The 20,760-nt window shown below is 45.7% G+C and overlaps 1 pseudogene; it reads right to left on the bottom strand.

The window, feature by feature from the left end:
- Positions 1–12,861: 12,861 nt before the first annotated feature.
- LOC124681877 lies at positions 12,862–18,702 on the bottom strand (annotated as a pseudogene).
- Positions 18,703–20,760: the final 2,058 nt, after the last annotated feature.

Raw genomic sequence — 20,760 nt, 5'->3', positions numbered from 1 at the left:
TCTATTGAAAGATTTTGAAGGTGAATATGACTTGTGAATGACTTGGTGAATTTTACAAAACTGATGGTTGGGTTCGGATGCGATACCATTCCAATTTTACAAGTACCCCACAATACCTGAATCTGGGTAAGGCTTAACTGGAAACTTATGTATTTTAGTATGGGTTCCCTCTGAACAAGCGTCATAGGGGTTATGCCGAGGCTGCCTCCCTCGAAAGTGAAATGACGTGAAATGAGGTGAATGTCCTACCCAAGCCCTGTGCACTTCCCGGGTTGGCGGTTTGCTCTCACCGGGAGGCCAAGCTCATGGGGAGATGTGCCTATACTAGGGTATGTAAATGAAAGGTTATGATTGGTAGCTCGCGCACTGAGTGCGATAAATCAGGGCCAGTTACCCCTGACGGACTATTGCAATTATTGTGGCACAAGTGTACAACCTCTGCAGAGTTTAACCTATTCGAATAGCCGCGTCCTCGGTCATGGACAGTTGGAAAGGCCATACTGTTCCGTCATCAGAATTTTTTCAAAATATGAATGGTGATTTGTGACTTGAGTTTGAACGGTGACTTTGACTTTCAATCACAACTGAGTTGTGGGAATGACACAAATGTTCCCACTTGAGTTAAGTTAGGCAAATGAAGAGTCTTGTTTACTAAATGTTTATGAAATAAAACTGGCTTTATGCAAATGAACTTAGAGCTTAGCACCCCCTTACCATAGTTGATAGTGCTTACACTAGTATTAGTTTGCGAGTACTTTAAAGTACTCATGGCTGTGTCCCTGGCTATTCAAATGGCCAGACTATGAAGAAGAGCCCCAGTACCAGGATGAAGGACAGCAGAACGTCTACGACAACTAGGACCACTCCTGACGTCAACAGTTGCCTGTGGAACAGATGGACCACAACCGCTGCTTCGCTTTCGCTGGGTGTTTTGTAATTTGATCTCTAGATCCCCTATGTTGTATTAAGACAGAATCATGTGATCCTTTGTTGTAAGACGATTATGGTATGTAATGAATGATGTTCTGTGATATCAATCTATTATGTCTCGCAAAAACAATATTCCTGGGATTGCGATGAATGGCATAATAGGCATCTGCACTTAAAAATCCGGGTGTTGACACCAATATTGTTAGCTTTCTAGGTATGGGATCGAAATAAACTATGAGTAATGAAATCAACCCGTAGCAACACACGGGTTTTTCCTAGTACCTAATAATAAAGTACGAAGTATTTCCGTCGTTTGGTTTGGTTTGGTATGTCATAATAAGCTATCCTTTAAGTTGATCCAAAATTACCCACCATGCCACCCATAAGTTGTACCGGTTATGCTTTTTTTTTTCCTTAGTCTGTCCGCCGCTGGTTCTGGTTTGCGTCGCGCTAGGAAGAATTCTATCCCGATCTGGACCTGAACCAATTCCCGTTCTCTTTAATCTATACCTGAGTTAATTAGAAAGTCATATTGCCATAGGTAGCTCGATAGTGCTATTTATATGTGTAACCTGGTCCTGCAAGAAAACGGCCGCGAGAGAAAGAAAAGAAACAAGAGGCATGTAACGTGCCTTTTGGCCCAGATCGATTTCGCCGTGTGGCCTGTTCCGGCGTGTAGAAGCTGGGCAGACAATCTAAGCCAAGACACGTGTGTTGCAAGTCGTGCTAAGCGGATCTGATCAACGGGTCATCTCCGCAAAAGTATAGCCAAGTGCAGCGTCTATGGTCCGTGCCATATGACGTAGCAACATGAGATCTCAACTGGAGGGGTGGATGTAGGTGAAGGGGGAGAAGAGAAGAGAACTCCAGCAGGAGAACTTGACCGGAGGGATGGCATCGGCCAGCGGGTGTTGGGATGCTCGAGAAGGCCACACCGCTGGCGGCTCGGCATGACAAACGGCGACGGGCTGCTCGAGAAGTTCAACATGGCCGGCGGCTCGCCATGGCAAGCCACAATGAGTGCTATGAGCCTGCTACTGCGACAGGCTTCTCGAGTAGGCCACACTTCCACCGGCTCACCATTGTAATAAGTGACAACGAGATCTACGACCAAGCCGAGGGCGAGTAGGAATTGAATCCGGACGAGAACAACTTCGGGATGCTCGAGGAGGCCACGCCGCCGGCTAGCCATGGCCAAGAAGGAAGAATTGGAGCCGACGACGAGTGCCTGCCAAGACGAAGAGGAGAAACAAGCATGGACTTGCCGGATGTGGAACAACACCTCGAGGTCATTGTACTCAGGCCGGACGGTGTCAGCCATGATGCCCAAGGGCGTGAGCACGTCGTCTGCCTCCAGGAACACCCCACGGGATTTTTTGAGTAGCAACTCACCAGCGCCACGTCCACATGCAACGCCACCATAGGCCTTCACGGGTGTTTCACATGTGAACATAGATCTTACTTTGCAGGTTAACCATTGAAAGTTCGTATGGTTTGTAGTCTCGCGAACTGTTGAGATATTTGACTAATCTATGCTAGATATTGCATGTTTGCCACCTTGAAGATATTGTGCAATCTTTGGTTTCTTGAATGGGATGGTGTCGTGAAAGTGATTAGGTACAAGAAAGCGCTAGCTGAAATCCTTCTTACAATTTCGAGGGCAAAAAGTAGTTTTACATATGGAAACTCTAAAGAACAATGGTAAGCGTACAACAGGTCAGATCAAGTTTTTGTGTGTGTTTTTATGAAGACGGCTGTCTTGTTGCCGTAATGACTCCCATCGCATCTCCCATCTCGGTGGAATCGCCTTAAGTCAATGGCTTCTTGATGTTTCAAATTTGGATATAACCGAATCCATGTTTTTGATTTTTTTTTTCTAAATTCTCAACGCGGCAACAAGAAATATTGGTGTCTCACTACAAATTTCTATTTTTTCCTAGAATATTTACCTTTATACTTTTTAGCTTGATTTTGATTGGTCAAAGTTTCGTGCAAAGATGTATGTGGCATTGTGTCAAGGGAGAAGTGGAGAACATACACATGTTCAAAATACGAAGGAATAGACCGATAACAAGTTTTATACTTATAAAATTGAGTTGTGCAAAATCACTACCTACATCGTGTCCATCCCGGGGTGTAATTCTCCATTGCATAATAAATATTTAATGAAAATCACTATTCAGGCATATTTACTAGGCACATAATATTATGTGTACTAACGGTAAATTATTTTGAATTCATTTATATCTTAATAAAAATTAAGGATGGCGGCCCACCATCGTTACATTCCCACGATATTACAAGTCAGTACATCGAGAAGCTTGCAATCTAATAATCTTATTATGCGTGATTATTTTCATCATGAAAAGGAGATAAAGTGACCACCATCGACTATGCTAACAAGGAGCATAGGTGTCAACGCGGAAGGTTTGCTGAAGTGTTTGAGTTTTTGTTTCCCCGGTGCAACGCACGGGCATCCGTGATTTCGTCCGCCTGTTTTCGTCGTCCGTCGTTAATTTCTGTCGTTCGATCCGCAGCTGGTATGCCGTTCTTCTATTGATCTCTCACTGGTGGAAAACGGGGCTATAGGCCCGGTCCATTTGGACCTTCAGTCCCGGTTTCCAAACCGGGACCAATTAGGCGGGACTAAAGGGGACCCTTTAGTCCCGGTTCAAAGTTGCACCGGCCCTAAAGGCGGCGCCACGTGGTGCGGCCAGGGAGCTCGCGGTGGATGGCCTTTGGTCCTGGTTCTAGGTACGAACCGGGCCTGTGGTTCTCTGCCGCGGCAGAGAATTGCTATTTCTCTGCCGCGGCACAGGTTTAGGCTGTAGCAGCGTTTCTCTGCCGCGGCAGAGAAACAGGGCGTTTCTCTGCCGCGGCAGAGTTTCAGCAATGCATATATATCATTCAAGAAACCACAAAATATCGCCGTGAATATATATAGACATCGTCAACAGTACATGTAATGCATGCATATGTACAATATAAAGCTAATCGGATCTCTTTACTAAATCTATTAGCCTCTACGGAGTTGCTCCATATCTATGACCTTCGCATAGTGCTCTCCACCTGGGGTAATAACCTCGGTAAGAAAGAATCCCGCGATTTCCTCTTGAATTGCTCGTATTTGATCCTCCGTTATGAGAGTGTCCCGCAGGCGTATCATCTATATTTAAAAAAGGAGATCAATATATATCTTTGTTATTCAGGAGATGTTTTTGCAACCAACCGCCGAAAGTCGACATGTGTTCACGTCTAATCCAATCGTTCGACTGCCCCGGGTTCTGGGAGCGTAGAAAGTTCTTGTGGTCACCGATATACGGAGCCACCAAGGTGGAACTTTGTATAACTGTGTAGTGTGCTTGAGTCAAAGAAATCCCGTCCCTACATATCATTGATTTCCTTCCTAGCGTGCCTTTTCCACTTAGTCTCCCTTCATGCCGCGATTCAGGAACACCAATCGGCTTAAGGTAAGGAATAAAGTCAAAACAGAATTCAATGACCTCCTCTGTTCCATAGCCCTTGGAGATGCTTCCTTCTGGCCTAGCACGGTTATGAACATATTTCTTTAAGACTCACATGAACCTCTCGAAGGGGAACATATTGTGTAGAAACACAGGACCGAGAATGGAAATCTCATCGACCAGGTGAACGAGGAGATGTGTCATAATATTGAAGAAGGATGGTGGGAACACCAGCTCAAAACTAACGAGATATTGGACCACATCATTCTTCAACCTCGGTAGAATTTCTGGATTTATTACCTTCTGAGAAATTGCATTGAGGAATGCACATAGCTTCACAATGGGCAGTGGAACATTTTCCGGTAGAAGCCCCCTCAATGCAATCGGAAGCAACTGTGTCATTATCACGTGACAGTCATGAGACTTTAGGTTCTGGAATGTTTTCTTCTCCATATTTATTATTCCCTTTACATTGGAGGAGAAGCCAGACGGGACCTTGATACTGCTCAGACATTCAAAAAATATTTCCTTCTCTGCTTTTGTAAGAGCGTAGCTGGAGTAATGATGTCCTTTAACTCTCTCATGCAGTTTTTTGGGGTCTTTCCTACGTTGCTGGTCCTCCCATGCTTCTGGTGTATCTTTTGTCTTCACGTACACGCCCAGAAAGCCTAGCAGGTTCACGCAAAGATTCTTCGTCACGTGCATCACATCGATTGAAGAGCGGACCTCTAAGACTTCCCAATAGGATAGATCCCAAAATATAGATTTCTTCTTTCACATGGGCGCGTGTCCGGCATCGTCATTCGGAACAGACAGTCCGCCAGGACCCTTTCCAAATATTACATCTAGATCCTTGACCATACCAAATATATTAACACCATCACGATGGGGAGGCTTCCTCCGGTGATCAGCCTCACCGTTGTAATGCTTGCCTTTCTTTCTTATGGGATGGGTAGTCCTAAGAAATCGACGATGCCCCAGGTACACGACCTTCTTACATTTTTCCAAATAATCACCTTCGAGCTCATGTAAATAGTGCGTGCATGCATTGTATCCCTTGTTTGACTGTCCTGAAATGTTACCAAGAGCAGGCCAGTCATTGATGGTTATGAAAAGCAGCGCTCGTAGGTCAAATTCCTCCTGCTTGTGCTCGTCCCATACACGTACACCTGCTAGGGACCACAGCTGTAGAAGTTCTTCGACTAATGGCTTCAGGTACACATCAATGTCGTTCCCGGGTTGCTTCGGGTCTTGTATGAGCACTGGCATCATAATGAACTTCCGCTTCATGCACAACCAAGGAGGAAGGTTATATATACAAAGAGTTAAAGGCCAGGTGCTATGGCTGTATCTCTGCTCTCCAAAAGGATTCATGCCATCTGTACTTAGACCAAACCTTAAGTTCCTTGCATCCCGTGCAAAGTTTGGGAACTCTCTATCGATTTTTCTCCATTGGGAGCCATCAGCAGGGTGCCTCAACATCACGTCTTTCTTACGGTCTTCTTTGTGCCATCGCAACAACCTAGCATGCTCTTTATTTCTGAACAAGCGTTTCAGTCATGGTATAGTAGCATACCACATAACCTTGGCAGGAACCCTCTTCCTGGGGCGCTCGCCCTCAACATCACCAGGGTTATCTCGTCTGATCTTATACCGCAATGCAGTGCACACCGGACATGCATCCAAATTCTCGTACTCACCGCGGTAGAGGATGCAGTCATTAATGCATGCATGTATCTTTTGCACATCTAATCCTAGAGGGCAGACAATCTTCTTCGCTTCGTACGTACCGGCGAGCAATTCGTTACCCCTTGGAATCTTCCTCTTAATTATTGTCGACAACTTTCCAAATCCCGAGTCGGTGACACCGTTCTCTCGCCTTCCATTGCAACAATTCCAGCAGTGCTGCCTAGCTTTTTATTGCCATCTTCGCAAGTTGGGTATAACAATTTGTTGTGATCTTCTATCATCTTGTCGAAGGCCAACCTTTCCTTTTCAGTTTCACATTCTATCCTTGCATCAGCAATGGCCCGACCAAGATCATCATCAGCAGGCTCATCTGGTGCCTCTTGATCTTCTACTTCATTGTCTTCATTGCCTTCTGCAGTATCATCGTATTCAGGGAAATTGGGATAACCGTCATCATCCTCTTCCTCTTCTTCATTGTCTTCCATCATAACCCCTCTTTCTCCGTGCTTGGTCCAACAATAGTAACTGGGCATGAAAACGAATCGCAGAAGGTGGCCGTGAATGGTACCCGAGTGAGCGTAATTTACGGTATTCTTGCAGTCAACACATTTACAATACATGAAGCCACCATGTTTGTTTGCCTCCGCCACGGCCATAAAATTACTCAGGCCCGAAGTGAACTCGTCAAAGCGTCGGTCAATGTACATCCATTGCCGATTCATCTGCATGATATAATTAAGCCGATCAAAACCATTACAGAACATCACGATGTATATATACACATGCATTTTATCAATTACAGATGAAAAGAATAAAGTTGTTAACCTCGATGGAGAAGAAAAGAGCAAGTTAAGTGTGGCTTGATTTGTGTAAACTCAAGTGGCAACTCCTCTTAAGCATTTCATCGAATACCTCTTGTGCATGTGAAGAAGAGAGGAGAGCAATACACCCCTCTTGTGAAGAAAGTAAAAAAATGGCCAAGTTTGGCTCACACTTGGGCAGGGGCAAGGTTATATAGCCAGATTGGAGACTTTCCCGGTTTGTAATACAAACCGGGTCCAGAGGGGGGGTCCTTTGGACCCGGTTTGTATTACAAACCGGGACTAAAGGTTTCCCACGCCTGACACGGCCTGCCGCGCCCTGCCGCCGACCCTTTAATCCCGGTTTTTAGTACAAACCGGGACTAAAGACCACTACCGGATAGGCTCCAGCGAGTGGGGTCGCCCTGGGCAAAACGAACCGGGACCAATGCCCCCCATTGATCCCGGTTTGGTTCTGCACTGGGACATTTGCTTGGGACCAAAAGCCTCTTCTCCACTAGTGTCTGCTACGTGGGTGGGTGTTTCCTTTCGTGGGGAAGTATCCGGACCTAAACAGAGTTGTTCACTTGTTCTCTTCTTGCCTTTCTTTTTCTCTTTCTGAGCCTTTAAATATCAGATCGAGCGAAACAGATCGAGCGTTCCCAGATATCAAGCACGCGAGCTACCGAGTCCACGAGATATCAACCAAGAAACATGAGGACGGAAGCGATGTCAACGAGACGAGGTCGTGGGCAAGAAACCGCTCCGACGAGGCTTCGAGCTCATGCACGAGCCGGCAGCTGTGTCGCGGACCATCCAGCACATATGATCTCCCCATTGTCAAATCCCCAATCGTCGACAAGGCTGTACTTCAATATGCACGCCGTTGCCGGAGAACTCTCTATCCACGTCACAACACTTCCCTCGATGGTAGTCTTCGTGTCGATCGAGTTCGGAGTCGTGTCAACTGCCCATTTTACCATATATATATAGCCAAGATGGAGAAGATCAAATTGAGCCGATCGATTGGAACAAGGAATCCTACGTCGTCCACCGCGACCGCGACTTTGAGATCCTCGCCCTCACACGCCTCCGCGCCGTGTCCACCAGGCTCGGCATCTCCTTCCTGCATGCTTGCGCTGCTGCCGACGATGACAATGGCGGCGGGAGGAGCGCGCGATCGACGGAGCACGTTCCGAGGGCCAGCCAAGGCAACGGCAGCACTCATGCGGAGATCGCGGTGAGCACTGAGCAGCGCGTCCCCGGCGAGCATGGATGGCACAATCACTCTGCCGCGGCGGCAACAAGGGGAGGACGGTCAGGCGGTCAGCTGAACTTCTGTATCCATCGTCGTCGACTCGCCAATCATTGTCTACGCGGATCAGAACTCCTCGGAAATTTGAAGACAGCAGCGCCTGCCAGCGGTGGCACACGGCGCTGGACGAGGTTGGATTTCATGGGCAGGCGCAGGAGCACCTCTATCTCCATCTCCTCCGGCAGCATGGACAACGAGGTGGTCGCCATCTTCCTCTTGATTCTCTCCGTCATCAACTCATCATCACGTACGGGCGTACGTGAGGATTTCTTGTGTGGTGGGTATCGATGGGGAGGACGCAGGTCCATGAGCAAGCTGAGACGAGCTGTTACAAGGACGCGCTCTAGAACGGTATCACCCGTAGCTTGAGGTCTCGGGCACACGAACGGCAAGCAAGCTGATGAGAAAATTCTGAGCAATTAGACAGATAAGCGCGCGAGAGCTCCGCTTCAGCTATGGGGCGCGCTTGCGCAGGAATACGAAGGGGAGCGCTGCACTGGGGCATGCGAGCACAGGTGCTAGCCACAGGAAATTACCTGAATCTCTCCGAACTTTTCTATCAACTAAGTATATCTTGATTGTTTTGGTAAAAAACTCGGCACTGATTCTCGTGGTATGTAAAGATGCCTGCTTATGGCTGTTGCGAAACAATTGACATGAGCAAGATAGACTCCTATCATTAGACCAACACGCTGCACCAAGATTTTTTTTTGAGAGGGACAAGAGATGTAAGGTAAGTGCATTTGCAAAATTGAATGGTTCCGACATTGAGATTAGAGGACATTTGCATGTGCCGAGCGTTTGGACTTTAATGCTGTTTTTTATGTTCAGCCTGGTATTTTTCCTTGCAAACATTACATCCTTCGTGTTCTTTCTACTATTACTACTATATATGAAAGTGGTGTATAAAGTTTCATATAGATGGAAGATCACTCTCATGGCTCTGGGAGTGATGTTTTGGAACATGGGAGCATGTGCTCCCTTTAGTTTAAAATGAATCTTATACACATTTTGAATTTCAAAAAAATTGAAACAAAAAATTCGCACGTACATCTTCACGTGCTACATGCTTAGAAAGTTGTTTCATAAAAAATCGACTTGTCATGTGACGTGTGTAAAAAAGACAAAACACAGTGCTAGAAATAATGTTTTTTACAAGATAAAATTTCTCTTTTTTACATAGTCCACAAAAAATGATGGTTTTTCTTGAAACTTGACGAACGCACATATATTATGAAGATGTACATGTAGAATTTTTCGTCAAATTTTTTTGACACTTCGAAATAAGATTTTTTGGTAGAGGGAGCATACGCACCCGGGAGCCAAATTGAATTTCTGACTCTCATGCTTCTTCAAAAACTGAGTGTTTTATAACTCCACATTTGTAGAATATACTTGCAGATAATTTTTTCAAGATCAATATTGAGATTGTTGTAGCTACCTATCTGACACGGAGAACAGTTAAGATAGGTAGCATTTTTTGCACAATCTTTTCTGATACATCATTTTGCATTTATTAAAAAGGCCTATCCTCTCTACCATTTTTCAAGACTCTGTGATTTAGTTTATGCTTATTTGGATGTTCTATTTAACTGAAAACAACGAAGATACATTTTGCATTTTCTAATCTACTAAGTGTACCAAATAAATTTTGTTTCATTCTGTAATCATAGTCAGTAGTTGCACGGTAGATTACCTAAAATGAGATTTAGATTTGCGGAGAAGAAAATTCCAATGCATTGGTCTTTTCACATTAATATTCTCACGATGATACACTACACAACACTCTTACGAACCACAAAGTTAGAGTAAGATAAATTCATCTAACACGGTGTCCAAACAAATGAGAACTCTCTTTTCGCGACGTAGCTTCTTTTTTCTCCCGTTGCAATGCACGGGCATGTTTCCTAGTATTATTAAATGCAAGTATGATTTTGTTGTCTATATATTTCGATTTAGGACTTCCTTTTGCATTTTGCACCGGGATCTCAAATTTGTAAAAACGGGTGCGCTACAAAACACTTGTATGATTTTTATCCATGGTCAGCAGTAGGGGCAAATAACTACTACGATAGTGCTAGAAACGACTTGTGTGAAGGGGTATTCTTCAGCTATGAAATCTTACATGAACAATAGTTGGGTGGGCTGATTCTACTCCAAGGGTACCAAGTATATCGTGGAGAGATGTGCTTTCTTTTTTGATGCTCATGTGCGCAGCCACTGGATCAAGCATAATGCTCATGTCTTCGATGACAACACGTCCATTATTGCCATTGTTGTGGCCGATAGAATTTGGCACGAATGGAAGTCATGATTGACGGGGTTTGGGGAGTAATAGAGTAGGACCGCATATTGTTGGTGGGTCAACACGCCAAAGTGTGTGTTGTAGGCTTCGTAGGGCATGTCTCCCTGCTTTGATTTTCTTGTAATTAATTGTTGAACCTTGTTGTTTCACTCTTTTTAAGCCTAGTAATATGACAGCGCAGATCTCTGGGGTTCTAAACAAAAGGACATGTGCCTATTGTATTTTTATTTGCAGCCAGGTTTGAGCATGGTGTTGAAGTACAAATGCATATCCCACATTTCCACATCAGCTAGATCTTTTGGGTGAACTGGCTTGGCAATTCAATTCAACATGGTATAGAGCAAAGAGGTGTGGCGCAATTTGAAATAACAAAATTATAGCCCTAGTTTGGTTCATGTTTAGCCCAGAGGAGCCAAGCTAGCATGACAGGAAGTGTTGAAATATAAATGGATAGTACACCTTTCTCCATCAGTTTGAGTTTTTGGACGAACTCTCCGTATTAATTAGAAGAGGACAATACAGAGGACATAAAAAAAAGGCTTCGACATGTAAGTCGAGCTAGCAGGCTGTAGCCAAATTGAGATGGTCCTCAGTTTCCAATATGTTTGTGATTAGAGTAATCTAGCAAACAACAACTCTTTTCTTAATTTCGTGTTAACCTCTCTTGATTGCGAGTCTTGATACCAATCGAAATCATAGTCAACTTATTGTTCTCATTCGTGCTTACGATCATGTGTTGGACAGGTCTGATCATGCGCTTTACAAGATCGATCTACTCATCTCCTACCTCTCGCGATGGGATAATGCTTGGATGGGACCCCATAGAGTACGTTACAACTAATTTACGTAGCGAGGAAAGTTCATACAGTAATATCTACACCTCTCTGCATATGGCAGAAGTCACGCTAGCTGAGAGATGGATGTTTATCTAAGGAAGAAAAGTATGAATTCCATCAATTCGCTCAATGCATTGCTAGGTCGCATTTTCTCCACAAAACCTACAGCCCTTCACTGACTAGCTTTTTCAACCCACAAATAGTAAGTACTCCTTCTAATTAGCTCAATTAATATGACGTTATAAAAGCGACAAGCAAATAACGAAGAACGAAACAAGAACACACGCAGGGGACACAAGATTTAACGTGGAAAACCCCTTCCAACACAGAAGGGGGAAAACCACGGGCGCCAGCCAACAGAAACTTCACTATATCGGGAGGTGTTTACAAACGCCGTGGGTTATCTTATAATCTGATAAACCCTAGCCGGCGGCTTACAAGATGTATATATAGGCGGTGCCAACGATCCGTACCGTACCGCGGGGGGCTGCCCAAGCCTTCGGCGACGGGCCTCGCTCCGCTCGTCAGAAGTTAGCCTCCCTTTAGTATATGAATTTGGATCACAATATAACAGATGCAAATTAAACGAATATTGCCCCTAAACGATGGGTACAGCGCCACATTTTTTTATAATTTGGTCTGGCTTCATAATTTGCCGATTACAACACTCGGCAAACACCTGGCTATTACACTCGGCAAAGGAATCTCACCCGAACGACGTGCCAGCACTCCGAACTCCGTATTTGTTGTGTGTACGGTAGACACTGGGCAAAGGTCTCGCACCATTAACGTCAGCCAAACGGCATGCACTTTTTCGTTGCCTAGTACCGATAGAAAACACACGTCAAAGATCTTTGCCGAGTGTTCGAGAAAATATACTCAGCTACCGAGGAGAACTGTGCCAAGTCGTCTTTGCTGAGTGTAACATCCGGTGAAGTCTTTGCCATATATTTTTAGGCCTTTGCCATGTATTTTTGGTATACTAGGCAAAGATATGTTTTCCTGTAGTGGGATCACCTCACCTCCTACCTCGATAGGATAATGGCTGGATGGGACCCCTAGAGTACGTTACAACTAATTCACCTCGTGTGGAAAGTTCATACGGCAGAAATCGCGCTAGCTAGAGATTGATATTTATCTAAGGAAGAAAAGTAATGAATTTCATCAGCCTTCACTGACTAGCTTTTTGAACCCACAAATCGTAAGTACTCCTTCTCTAATTAGCTCAATTAATATGACGATGCAGATTCTGCTGAACTTTTCTCAATGAATTTGAAGACCAATGCCCGAAACGAATATTGGGTGCAACTGTGCAAGCGGCCAAGCGTGCATGCATGCACACGGTTTCACCGTACCATTTCCATATATTGATACTATATACGTACAGTTTTTTTTTGCGAATGATACTACATATAGTTATTTAGTACTGATATGTTTCGCATTATTGCGTCCAGCTAGTGATGGACAATGAGTAATTGTAATAGTTCCAAATCCAAGCGGTAGACTTCTTCAATTACAATCATCACAAAAATTGGTACTCATACGTATGTGTAGAAGTATGTCTGCAATTCCCTGTTTCCTCGGTTGAAGTGCCGCTGCTGTGCTATTGCAACACAGCGTTGAGCCTTCCTACGATGTCTTCCGCTGTCACGCTAAAGCCCTCCTCCACCTGAAAAGAAGGATCAAGTTGTTGACCTCGAAGACTTAAAGCATGTTGATTAATTATACAGGCATCTTAAGAAATTCAGGGGACTTTGCCTACTATTCAAAAAAATAAATACAGACGGATATTAAATCGTTGATTCATGCTATAATTAATATTTGTGCTCTAGATGTAACATCTAAGAATTTGGCATAGATGTCCCATCTAGGTCACAGATCTTCGGGCATGAAACGACGGAGGAAAAGGCAACAATAGGTAATGGGTTCCGGTAAAATTTCGAGGTTGGAAGGCGCAAACGGGCATAATAACTAATAGTGCAAAGTGTTGAAGAGGATGATGTATATGCATCACACAAGAACGAGCAAACAAAAAGTATCATGTTCTCAAAAAAAAAAAATCAACTAGCTTTCTAAAAAGACATATTTCAAAACAAAGTCAATACCTAAAACTAAAGGCATGACGTACATGTTATATCTTGTATTCTTGTTGTACTAGACAAATTAGAGACATATAGACTATTAATCTATATGAAGTTAAAAGGTTACCAATTTTAGCAGTAAAACATTAGTATCTCATGATGTTCATTCCGATTAGACAGCCACGCTGATTATACTTGAGCACTACTACCTCTGCCAAACAATTGCATCGTTTGGGCGCTTTGTTGATTAACCTAGTGGATCTCTGAGGAAAGTCAAAATGATCGATATTTTTAAAACATGACCCTATATAAATAAATACATAAATATATGTAGTAGGCGTTTCTCCTCCTATGAATTTATTCATTATCACATTGGTTTATTTTCAATATATAAGAGCATAGTTGTGTTTCAGATCTTTCTCAAGATCTGGAGCCTGGGAGACAGCATTGCAGTATGCTTAAATAATCTACTAGCCTTTCCTATGTCCACCATGCTGCAAATAATGTAGGATATCATAATTTATGCATTTCGTATAGAATAAAATAAGGGCCAACATATACTTGTATTATACAGTACAACTCTGACGTTATGATTAACTGATAATTGGTAAGCCATGCAGTAGCTGGGTTTTAAAGGACAGCCACTATAAGATGTTCCAGCATTAAAAAGTACCACCGCCTACGGCTGACATGCATGTGGTTCGGGTTCAACGTGTAGCTGATTTTAGACTTAGGGCATCTCTAACGGGGGAGATAGCCTGTTTGCGTCCGCCCAGCCGAAATGCGTTCAGAACACGCTCCAGCGGGTAACGCATCGTGACCGGGTAATCCGCGGTCACACAAACCTGTCCCAATATGCGATTCGGATGCGTCTCTACGGACGCTGCACGGACGCGTAAAGTGTCTGCTCGCGTCTAGCAGACGTTTCGCCGGGTCCGCCTGCCAGCGACCCTGGCTCGATGCATCTTCTCAGGTGCGCCAGCGACTGACGCCGCTGCGTCGCTTCGGCAGTCTGTGCCACATTAATGGCGATGCCTCGCGTAGTGCGCCACCATCGCCTACCTCTGCGCACGAAGTAATGACAATGCCACGCGTGACGCGGCCATCGCCTGCCTCCGGCCTATATAAACAGGGACGCGCGCATCTCATCTCCTCCCACACTAAACCCTAGCCGCTGCCGCTCAACATCCACCTTTGCCACCATGAGCAGCGCCGACCGCAGCCAGGCTATCGCGCCTCCACCTCCACCTCTAACTCCACCTCCCTCGGTCTCGAGCTCCGACGAGGAGTTCGACGACGACGGCAACACATGCGACCTCCTCGAACCGGTCAGGGACGCCAAGTTCCTGGTTGACGTGGAGAAGAAATCAGAGGAGGAACGGGTGGGCCACGCGGCGTTCGACGCCGAGATGGAACGCCGCTGGGTGGTGGCCGTCGCTGCCGCAGAGGATGACAAATCCAACATCTCATGGTCTTCTGATGACCCTGATGCGCCTACCCCAGAGGAGAAGGTAGCGGAGCATAGGGATCTTGTCGACTCCTTCGAGACGCTCAAGAAGGCCAAGGATACCGCGAATGAAACGCTGCGCCTGCGCCTGCTACAGGACGTGGCGGCGCACCGAGCTCTAGAGCCGCACGGCAGGCGGCGGAGATGCAGACGAGGGAGGAACGCAACGACGGAGCCGGGCCATCGGGCAGCAAGTAGTCTAGGTTTCTACAACTCTAGTTTGTATAGTTTCTACGTTGTAGGTTATGCTTTTTAAATATTTTGCAAAACAAAAATGGGTCGCCCGCTGGAAGCACACCCAGACGCAAACGAAAGCGTGAACATAAACGATTATTTTCGCGTTCGTCAAACGACGCAAACGGACAATTAAAACCTCCGAAATGCATCATCCCGTTGAAGATACCCTTAGCGCACTCCAACGAGTGATGCAAAAAGGATGAAGTAGGACATGAAAATATTTATTTTTTGACCACGCTTCGTTTGCCTCTCGGATGCCTAGCAGCCAGAAGCATAATATTTTTACCTAACTTTTTTCTTTTTTTTAACCGTAGAATAGAAATATTACACCAACTACTACATATTTTGAAATATGGTTCAAAAATTGTAAAATAAGGAAACTTAATTACTGTTGGCCTCGCGGGTTTCGTGTTTTCGCTGCAAAGAAAAAACACTCTCAGACACCCAGTCACCCAAACTAGAAAATTCAGCTAGGTTATGTGTGTATTATGTTCTTAGATGCGTAGGAAGAACATATAGAAACCTACACTAGTGGCTTTAATTGGCAGTGGCCATATTTGCCGCAAACAAAAAACGCTCTACAATACTAGTTGTCGGTGTCCTCGTTGGACTTGTCTGTGTGGAAGTGCCTCCGGCAGGATGTCTTGCCGAATACTTTGACAATCATCTCATTGTCACCTTCATAGAGGAAGGTCAGCAGGCAGCCGGCCTCGAGGTTTTGGGCGTGGGCGAACTTGGCCCTCCCGGTGCGCATGTACATCTTGTCCTGCCCGTTGAACAAGACTTCGACAGGCCACCGACAAAAGCCACATCTGGCCTCCCGCAGCTACAACTCGGCCAGCTCGGCGCCATCGATGAACTTGGCGAACTTGTCCGACAACTGCTTGATGGCGAGGAGGTCATCATCGATGCGGAGGATGAACTCGAAGGTGCTCACGTGCTGCGAAGACGACAATGTTCTAAGTGACGACGAGCGGCGGGGTGATGTTGCTCCAGCATGGCGGCCCCTACCGCGGCAACCACACCCGCGGCCTCGACCGCCTCGCCAGCCAGCTAGACCCGCCATGGATTCCCTCGCGGGCTTCTGAGGGTGGTGGAGATTGTGCGGCGGCTTGGGTTTGTGTAGAGGAGATGATGAGGCAGCCGAGCGCACACCCCTCTTTATATACGACGGAGGAAGCCGAGGCGTGCGACACGTTTGGCAATGGCATTAATTTCATTGGCAGAGGTGGGCGGCGGCCGCACGGTGGGAGAGGCATCGCCATTAACGTGGCGCAGACTGCCGAAGCAATGCCTCGTCGCAAGAACTGGAATGCTTGAGAAGACCTAGGTCGCTGCCAGGCGGGCCCGTGGGAGAAACTAGTTGTCACATGGCGTGACCATGCATGCATCGTCCGCCGAGACGCATCCGAGACGCATATTTCGGCCGTGTTTTTTTTGTGAAAAGGAGGAGTAGTAGTAAACCAGCGTTCTTACAGAAAGACCCACAAAAACACAGAAAATACAGATAAGCCCTTCTTCTAGATCCCGACGAGGACGATGAACTGGGGTCGTCGATGGCGTGCCGCTGCTCCACTTCACGCCTTGGATAGGAGCTAGCCCCGTGGCAGACGGGAGGTCGCAAATCACCGGATCCGAAGATCCTACCCGGTGAAACGCCGCCGTCGCGCTGGTCTTCAACACCAGCTCCACCTTCTTATCTTGACTCCCGATCCACCGCCCCTCTGGACCCGGCCGGGGCACAACGAGCGCAGCAGATCCATCGATCCACCGGCTCAGGGAAGACAGCTGCCGCGCGGTGAAGCTCCAAAGAACGCCACCGCAAGAGGGGAAGAAAGCCACCCAAAAGGTCCTCTCCGCCGCCACCACCACCTCCATGGTGACGCCATCCGCGGTCCAACCTAGCCCTATGGTATGTACAGGCCTCGATCCACGGATTCCCCACCCTCCCACCGCCGGAGCGGCCACCGAAGGTGGAGGAACCTGCAGATCGGAGACGAGCGAGGTGGGTCGACTGAGTTCTCCCAAAGAATCGCCCTTAGAGATGAGAGAGGGAGAGCGTCCAAGTTGCGTCTGTTATATTTGGGCCGTGTGTCCGTCCCCGCGAACAGCCCGATCACTATACGTTGGATCGCTGGACTTGGATGCAAGCGCATTTTTCAACCGCGCAGTTGCAAACGATCGGACCGTTGTAGATGCCCTTTGGTTATGGGGCACGCGGGAGCCGGAGGGGTGAAATCGTGCCATATGCCCTAGCCCAGCCCTTAATTAGCAAGGTCACATAGACTCGACATGTATTTTCAAAAGCCCCATCTTAAAGGTACGGAGTATTACTCCATCCATTCCATTATTCGTGTCGTGATTTTTGAACTAAAATGTAAAATCCCGACAAGAATTGTTGAAGGGAGTGAGTTTTTACCAAATGACCAAAATGCAGAATCAAGGAAAACCGGAAACTTGCCTTAGCCGTGATGGTTATGATGACAGTGCAGGCCGTGAACGCCATGACATTGGCGTGGGTGATGCTGAGGTGGAGCCCCTCCTCCGCCTCAGACAGCACCTTCACGACGACCCCCTTGGCCTCGTCGCAGACGATCCTCACCATCACGCCGTTCTCCGAGAAGCGCACCTCGATCTCTGGCAGCGGGTCCCTCGCCGCCGGCGACCCAGACGACGCCGACGAGGGGGAGCCGTTGTCGTCCCCTACGGCGGCGTAGCATGGCTTCTTGACGAGCACCACCGTCTCGACGACGCTCCTGCCGTTGCTGCCACCACCAGTGGCCTCGAGGGCTTTGCAGCTGCTTCACGTGCCGGGTCGCGTCAGAAAGGATCGTCGCCTTGTCCATCTAAATCAACAGCACTGATGAGATTTATTTCCCCGCATTTCCGGGGAGCTCCATGAGTATGAAACCACTGGATTTAATTGGAGGGTCACCTTCTTGAGGCCGGGGATGACAGTGGAGAGCTCGATGAAGCGCTGGTTGATCTTCTCCCTGCGCTTCCGCTCAGCCATGATGTGGTCCACCACGAACGGAGCCGACGTGGTTCCCGTGCCGCCGGCGTTGCTCTTCGTGGAGGTCCTCCTCGTCGGCTGCGATACGTGAGCCATGTCCGGCATGGCACGCTCGTAAGGTATGCCAACGGCGGTAGCATCCTCCAGCGTGCCGTCGCTGCCGGGCTGCGCGGAGGCGGCGCTGAAGTTCCAGCTCATCACGGCCATGTTGGTGGGACCACTGTTGTTGCCATGGTTCGGAGCGCACCTGAACGAGGTTGAAACGTCGTGATGCCTGGGCGCTGTGGACGAGAAATCGCCGCCTCCGCTACCGTCGGTGGTTTCGCCGGAGCTCCCGCTGTTTGCCGCGTGGGCCTCCATGTCCATGATCAGCTCGTCGAAGACGAGGGTTGCGTGCGAGACGTCACGGAGGGCCTGAAGCGAGGGGAATGCAACCTCGCCGGGGTTGCCGTTAACGACGCCCGCCGGCTGCTCGTGCTCCAGCGTCTCCATGGCCCATTGCATGAATAGGGCCGAGTCATCCATGTTTCTAAGCTACAACTGCACCAAATGATCAGATCCCCATCTGATTCTAGAAGGAAACTTTCTTCGGCATCATTTTTTCTTTCTTTCTATATATACTTCTTTTATCCAGAGTGAGAGAATCTGTTTTATTCAGTTCCACTATGTTATAGTATTCACTGCGGCGCCTTATAGGAAAAAAGCAACGTATGACCTCTCCAAAAAAAATGGAACTAATGCAAAGACCAAGAGAAGAAGACCAGACTGAATGTATAGCTTAGCATACAGAGGAATTACTAAAAGAGCTGGCCTAGCCTAACGGATCGCAAAGAAAATAAGTTACCTCAAATCGCACCTTGCAGAAGATCACTATGACTCCTCCAATAAACTAGGGAGTGACACCCAAAGGAGCATAGGAGAGCTTTTGCCTTTTATAGATAAATAGGCCAACGCCAGTCACTGTAATGCTTGCTCACCTGAGGCGTTGAAAGGACAATAATAGGGGGAGACCCTAGCTAGCGGCCGATCGTTCCATCCCACCCGAGCGATCAGTTTCCCAAAATAGAAATCGAATCGGTTGTTTCCATTTCTGGAAAGTCCGCGCGACCTGGGCAGTAAAAATTAAATCGCGATCTGGCCAGGATTCGAACCCGCGACCGCGCGCAGGAGGAAACAGGGCCGCACCAACTCCACCACCGAACACTTCATGCATTAGTGGGAGACAAACAGATTTTATACCATCATCAATAACCTGGCAGAATAAAAAATCAGAAACTTCTCAACACGGGTATTTGCATTATGGACATTTTTTCTACAGTAAATATAATTAAGTAGAAACCTTAAAAAAGTTAATTTCATTCAAAATATTTTAGCAATTCTTTTTTTATCTTACAAGTTATCAACCCCGTGCCCCGTTATTTATGAACAATATATATAAATAACTACCAACCCTAAAATCTAATTTTATTTAGAATATTTTAACGAATCTTTTTTAGTTACAAGCTATCAACCCGTTGTCCCGTTATTTACCAACGGTAAATGTAAATAACTACCAACCCTAAAAAGCTAATTTCATTAAAAATATTTTAGCGACTCTTTTTGTTAAGTTATAAATCTATCACCCCGATGACTCGTTATTTACCAACGGTAAATCTAAATAACTACCAACCTTAAAAAGCTAATTTCATTTAGAATATTTTAGCGTCTCTTTTTTAGTTTACAAAACTATCAACCAGGTGCCCCGTTATTTATCAACGGGAAAATATAAAACTATCAACCCTAAAAAGATAATTTCACTTACAATATTTTAGCGATTATTTTTTAGTTTGCAAGCTATCAACCCGGAACCCCATTATTTATCAACGGTAAATATAAATGACTACCAACCCTAAAATGTATTTTATTTAAAATATTTAGCGATTATTTTAATTTGCAAGCTATCAACCCGGTGACCCGTTATTTATCAATGGCAAAAATAAATAACTATCAACCCTAAAAAATATTTTATTTAGAATATTTAGCGATTATTTTTAATTTACAATCTATCAACCCGGTGCCCCGTTATTTATCACCGGTAAATATGAACAACTACCAACCCTAAAATGTATTTCATTTAGAATATTTTAGTGATACTTTTTTTGTTTGCAAGCTATCAACCCGGTGATCCGTTTTTTATCAATGGTAAAAATAAATAACTATCAACCATAAAAATTATTTTATTTAAAATATTTAGTGATTATTTTTAATTTACAAGCTACCAACACGGTGCTCCATTTTTTATCATCGGTAAATATGAATAACTACCAACTCTAAAAAGTATTTCATTTAGAATATTTTAGTGACTCCTTTTTAGTTTGCGAGCTATCAACCCGGTGACCCGTTATTTATCAATGGTAAAAATCAATAATTATCAACCCTAAAAATTATTTTATTTAGAATATTTAGCGATTATTTTCATTTACAAGCTATCAACCCGGTGCCCCGTTATTTATCACCGGTAAAAATGAATAACTACCAACCCTAAAAAGTATTTCATTTAAAATATTTTAGTGACCCTTTTTTTTTAGTTTGCAAGCTATCAAC

The sequence above is a fragment of the Lolium rigidum genome, unplaced genomic scaffold (genome assembly GCF_022539505.1).
Source record: "Lolium rigidum isolate FL_2022 unplaced genomic scaffold, APGP_CSIRO_Lrig_0.1 contig_58181_1, whole genome shotgun sequence".
NCBI lineage: Eukaryota > Viridiplantae > Streptophyta > Magnoliopsida > Poales > Poaceae > Lolium > Lolium rigidum.
The sequence above is the reverse complement of the archived record's forward strand: the minus strand, read 5'-3'. Positions and strand labels throughout refer to the sequence as shown.